Source organism: Salmo trutta, chromosome 22 (genome assembly GCF_901001165.1).
Source record: "Salmo trutta chromosome 22, fSalTru1.1, whole genome shotgun sequence".
Taxonomy (NCBI): domain Eukaryota; kingdom Metazoa; phylum Chordata; class Actinopteri; order Salmoniformes; family Salmonidae; genus Salmo; species Salmo trutta.
The window spans coordinates 48,484,261-48,490,086 of NC_042978.1; positions in this window are offsets into that span (position 1 = coordinate 48,484,261).

Sequence of the window (5,826 nt, forward strand, 5' to 3'; positions counted from 1 at the left end):
ATATTCTGTGGAATACTGTGGAGGCACCTCCCCCAAGGCAGGCGAGTAAAGGCTTGCGTAAGATAGTGGTTACAGACAGTGATAGAGGTTTGTTGACCTCTCCTTTACTCTGTATACAGAATGAACCCACGAGCCAAGTACCACGCTTAAAGCAACTCGTTTTCAGGGGGATATATGTTAGTAAAATATGTCTAGTGAGATCTATCTCTCTTTAACATTAGATTTGCAACTTTTACACTAGCCTTAGATGTGGTGTGGACAAAGCTATATTCTTGATTCATGTGGGTGCAGCTATTATCATACTGTAAATATCATGTATAGACACTGAGTATACAAAACATTAAGAACACCTGCTCTTTCCATGCCATAGACTGACCAGGTGAATCCAGGTAAAAGCTATGATACCTTATTGATGTCACTTGTTAAATTCACTTAAATTAGTGTAGATGAAGGCGAGGAGACAGGTGAAAGAAGGATTTTTAAGCCTTGAGACAATTGAGACATGGATTGTGTACGTGTGCCATTCAGAGGGTGAATGGGCAAGACAAAAGATTGAAGTGCCTTTAAACGAGGGTATGGTAGTAGGTGCCAGGTTCACTGGTTGGTTTCAAGAACTGCAACGCTGCTGGGTTTTTCACACTCAACAGTTTCCTGTGTGTATCAAGAATGGTCCACCCCCCCAAAGGACATACAGCCAACTTGACAAAAATATGGGGAGCATTGGAGTCAAGATGGGCCAGCATCCCTGTGGAACGCTTTCGACACCTTGCAGAGTCACACTTGATTAATGCAATGATTCACTAAAATGTGTGAATATTATTTTGCAGGGACATGTGTCGTGGGAGAACTATTGTCTTTACACTGCACCACTCAGGGGAGGGGAGGGGGGTGGGTATGTGGTGTAGATGGCGACATGCAGAGGTAGTTTGGGAGACGTCTCTTAAAAGACAGATTTGAATCTAGATCTGTCTCTTTACACTACACAAGTATCTCTCCTGGACCTAGTTTGCGTTTCATCTATAGCTAAATCAGGTGTATGAAATAGATAAATGTGTGGTAAAGTAACTCCTCTTGTTCATTACCCTAATAAACGTCTTCGTCTGTGAGGATTACGCAGTGATTTTATAGACCATAAAGATTTAAAGGGAGAGTAAAGGTGGTGTGTAACGTCTCTTTAAGAAAACATGTCAGATACTGGCCTAGCAGCAACAACTCATTCTGCCAATAAATTATTAAAAGCGACAGTACCACTAAACTGAGACTTAAAGGAGAGGAGAGAGGAGGAGAAGAGAAGAAAGGAGAGGGAGTAGAGGAGAGAGCAAGGGGAGGAGAGGACAGAGAGAGAGGAGAGGACAGAGAGAGAGGAGAGGACAGAGAGAGAGGAGAGGAATGGAAAGGGAGTAGAGGCAGGAGAGGAACGGAAAGGACAGAAGAGGAGAGAGAGGAACAGAAAGGAGAGGAGAGAGGGGAGAGGAGAAGAGAGGAGAGGAGAGGAGAGGAGAGGAGAGGAGAGGAGAGGAAATGAGAAGACGATATGTGAGAGAGGAGGAGAGGAGATGTGAGAGAGTAGGAGAGGAAATGAGGAGAGAAGAGGATAGAATATCAGTTTGCCTCTGGCTCTGTAGTTGTTAAATCATATTCCTTCTTCATCTGATGGGTGTATCTGTTGGCCATAAGGCCTGAGGCTGTGTGCGTTTCAACTCCTCTACTTTGTAATATTCTCTGGATTAGCTGATGGCAGTATGGCTCTGAGAGCTAGACCATGATACATTCATGTTGTTGAATTAAATACATGTATTGCAGAGTGAGTCAGAAAAGATGGAGGGAGCGAGATGGAGGGCGAGGGATGAGAGAGAGAGAGAGAGAGAGAGAGAGAGAGAGAGAGAGAGAAAAAAAAACCTGGCTGACTGTAGCTAGCTAGCATGTCTGGTCTGGATCGAGGCTGGACTGAGAGTAAGGTCAGAAAATACAATGTCATTGTGTTACAGCCCGGCTGAAACCTGAGTGACCCCAGCCTGCCTGCCCTTACAGTAGCATGGTACCTTCTAGATCAGCCAGCTAGACAGTACTTCCTGTCCACTAGCCATTATTATGGAACAAACCTCATCAACAACCAGGCCTAGAATCTACACAGCTTCATTTAACCGTTTACTGTGTGATGATGTGATCTGTATACACCACTACTGTATTAATCAACAATAAATATAGATACAATTATTTAGGGAAAGATGAGGTCTTTGTGGTGGCAGCATCATTATTGGGGTGGCAGCATCAGTATTGTGGTGGCAGCATCATTATTGTGGCAGCAGCATCAGTATTGTGGTGGCAGCATCAGTATTGTGGCGGCAGCATCAGTATTGTGGTGGCAGAATCTGTACTGTGGTGGAAGCATCAGTATTGTGGTGGCAGCATCAGTATTGTGGTGGCAGCATCAGTATTGTGGTGGCAGCATCATTATTGGGGTGGCAGCATCAGTATTGGGGTGGCAGCATCAGTATTGTGGTGGCAGCATCAGTATTGTGGTGGCAGCATCAGTATTGTGGTGGCAGCATCATTATTGTGGCGGCAGCATCAGTATTGTGGTGGCAGAATCTGTATTGGGGAGGCAGCATCAGTATTGTGGTTGCAGCATCATTAGTATGGTGGCAGCATCATTAGTATGGTGGCAGCATCATTATTATGGTGGCAGCATAATGTTAAAGGTATTCTTGTCACCAGCAGGGACTGGGGAGTTTGTCAGGAGATTTCTCTTTTGTTCTTTATCGCTCCTCTGTTGTTCCTCAAGCAAGGGGGGAGGCCGGTGACATCACGACTTGCCGTCAGACCAACTCTTTGAGGTTCTTCAAGCAAGGGGGAGGCCGGTGACATCACGACTTGCCGTCAGACCAACTCTTTGAGGTTCCTCAAGCAAGGGGGAGGCCGGTGACATCACGACTTGCCGTCAGACCAACTCTTTGAGGTTCCTCAAGCAAGGGGGAGGCCGGTGACATCACGACTTGCCGTCAGACCAACTCTTTGAGGTTCCTCAAGCAAGGGGGAGGCCGGTGACATCACGACTTGCCGTCAGACCAACTCTTTGAGGTTCCTCAAGCAAGGGAGAGGCCGGTGACATCACGACTTGCCGTCAGACCAACTCTTTGAGGTTTGCAGTTGTGTCTAAAAAACTACTTTTTTTTCTTTACAGGTGTCAAACTCATTCCACGGAGGGCCGAGTGTCTCAGGGTTTTCACTCCTCTCTTGGACTTGATTTATTAATTAAGGTCACTGATTAGGAAAGGAACTCCCCTCACCTGGTTGTCTAGGTTTTAATTGAAAGGAGAAACCAAAAACCAGCGGACACTCGCCCCTCTGTGGAACGAGTTTGACGTGCTTTAGTGTGTGTACTTTACTGTATTTATACTTGGGATATTGCTTTTCAACAGGAAAAGTTCAAAAATCACTGGAGGACATCTTTATCTCTGGGTTGTGAAGACATACTGTATGCATTCAAGATATCTTCATTTTTTGTTGTTTATTAATTTAGAACATTTTATATAATACATTTTGTATAATTTTTCTTTCATTTTGGAGCTGGTTGTGTACATCAGTAGGACAAATACATTGGTTACCATTTTGACTAAATAAATAGGTCATAACTTTCTACACATATTCATGTATGCTGTACTGTTTTTATTCATTTAAGTCAATTAAGAACAAATCCTTGTTTTCAATGACGACCTAGGAACAGTGGGTTATCTGCCTTGTTCAGGGGCAGAGCGACAATTTTTTACCTTGTCAGCTCGGGGATTCGATCTTGCAACCTTTCGGTTACAAGTCCAATGCTCTATAACCCCTAGGCTACCTGCCACCCCCCCAAAATCACCAGTAAGGTGATTCTACACGTATTCAGTAAGTAGACCAACATAATGCTGTACTGTAATTAAGTTACGATCATATTACACCTATTATTACCAAAGATAATAGAATTGTTGAGAAAATACCTAAATTCAATCCCTTGTGAGGCTAAGCCAAAGCTGACTCAACAAGAAGAGCTGTGTTCATGATGTCCTCACCGCGCTGCATTCTCCAATCCCTACCACTGAGAGAGGATTACACGGATGTCTTGCAATGGGATTTACTGAAGAAGGAGATTTCTTCTCACATTTTGGGGAAGGGATATAAACAGCATCCCCAAATTACACCCTATTCCCTATTTAGTGCCCTACTTTGGACCAGAGCCCCTGGTCAAAGTAGTACGCCGTAGGAATAGGGTAGCTTTTGGGAGGGATCCATAAACCCTGCACTCCAACAGAGAGACAGTACAGGGTGAAAAGGGCATCTTTTATTTACAGAATCACTGCATCAGAAATGGTTGATATATTATACAACGTTTAATATACTGCTTTATCGGCATATCATAGGGAATATTATCTTATGGGAAAATGAAGCTACTATCTAGGATTAAATACTGCATATCCATCCATAATTTATACATTATTATACATATTATATTATACATATGATATTTACACTGAGCGTACAAAACATTAAGAACACCTTCCTAATACTGAGTTAGGAACGGTGGGTTCCCCCCCCCCCACCCCCCAATTCATTGGGGCATGGACTTTACAAGATGTTCCACAGGTTTGCTGACCCATCTTTACTCCAATGCTTCCCACAGTTGTGTCAAGCTGACTGGATGTCCTTTGGGTGGTGGACCATTCTTGATACACACAGGAAACTGTTGAACGTAAAAAACCCAGCAGCGTTGCAGTTCTTGACACAAACCGCTGAAATTGGCACCTACTAACATACCCAGTTCGAAGGCAGTTAAATATTTTGTTTTGCTCATTCACCCTCTGAATGGCACACATACTCAATCGATGTCGCAATTTCCTGAAGGCTTAAAAATCATTCTTTAATTAACCTGTCTCCTCCCCTTCATCAACACTGATTGAAGTGGATTTAAAAAGTGACATCAATAAAGGATCATAGCTTTCACATGGATTCACCTGGTCAATCTATATTGCTCCTGAGTGGCACAGCGGTCTAAGGCACTGCATCTCAGTGCTAGAGGTGTCACTACAGACACCCTTGTTCGAATCCAGGCTATATCACAACCGGCTGTGATTGGGAGTCCCATAGGGCAGTGAACAATTGGCCCAGCATCGCCCGGGTTTGGCCGGTGCAGGCCGTCATTGTAAATAAGAACTTGTTCTTAACTGACTTGCCTAGTTAAATAAAGGTTAAATAAAGGTTAAATAAAGGTTACATTTTTTTTATGTACAAATATAGAATGTAATGGAAAGAGCAGGTGTTCTTAATGTTTTGTGCACTCAGTGTATACATATCAAAGACAATTTGTGTCACGACTTCCGCCGAAGTCGGTCCCTCTCCTTGTTCGGGCGGCGTTCGGCGGTCGACGTCACCGGTCTTCTAACCATCGCCGATCCATCTTTCATTTTCCATTTGTTTTGTCTTGTTTTCCCACACACCTGGTTTACATTTCCCTCATTACTTGTCGTGTATTTAACCGTCTGTTCCCCCCATGTCTGCGTGTGAAATAGTTTATTGTTTCGTGTATGCGCACGTTAGACTGGTTGTGCTGGGGTATGTCAACCCGTATTGTGTTTAGTGTTCTTTGTGCCGTGTGTTTTGTTCGCCTAAATAAAAGGCTCCATTTGCTACCCAAATTCTGCTCTCCTGCGCCTGACTCCCTTACAGCCAGTTACGCATACCTAACAATTTGAGAATTTAAAAAACAGAAACCTACGAACAAAAACAACGGTCTATGTTTCTGATCCACTAAAATATAACCCCAAAGTCAAGTGTTATTGATACCAAATT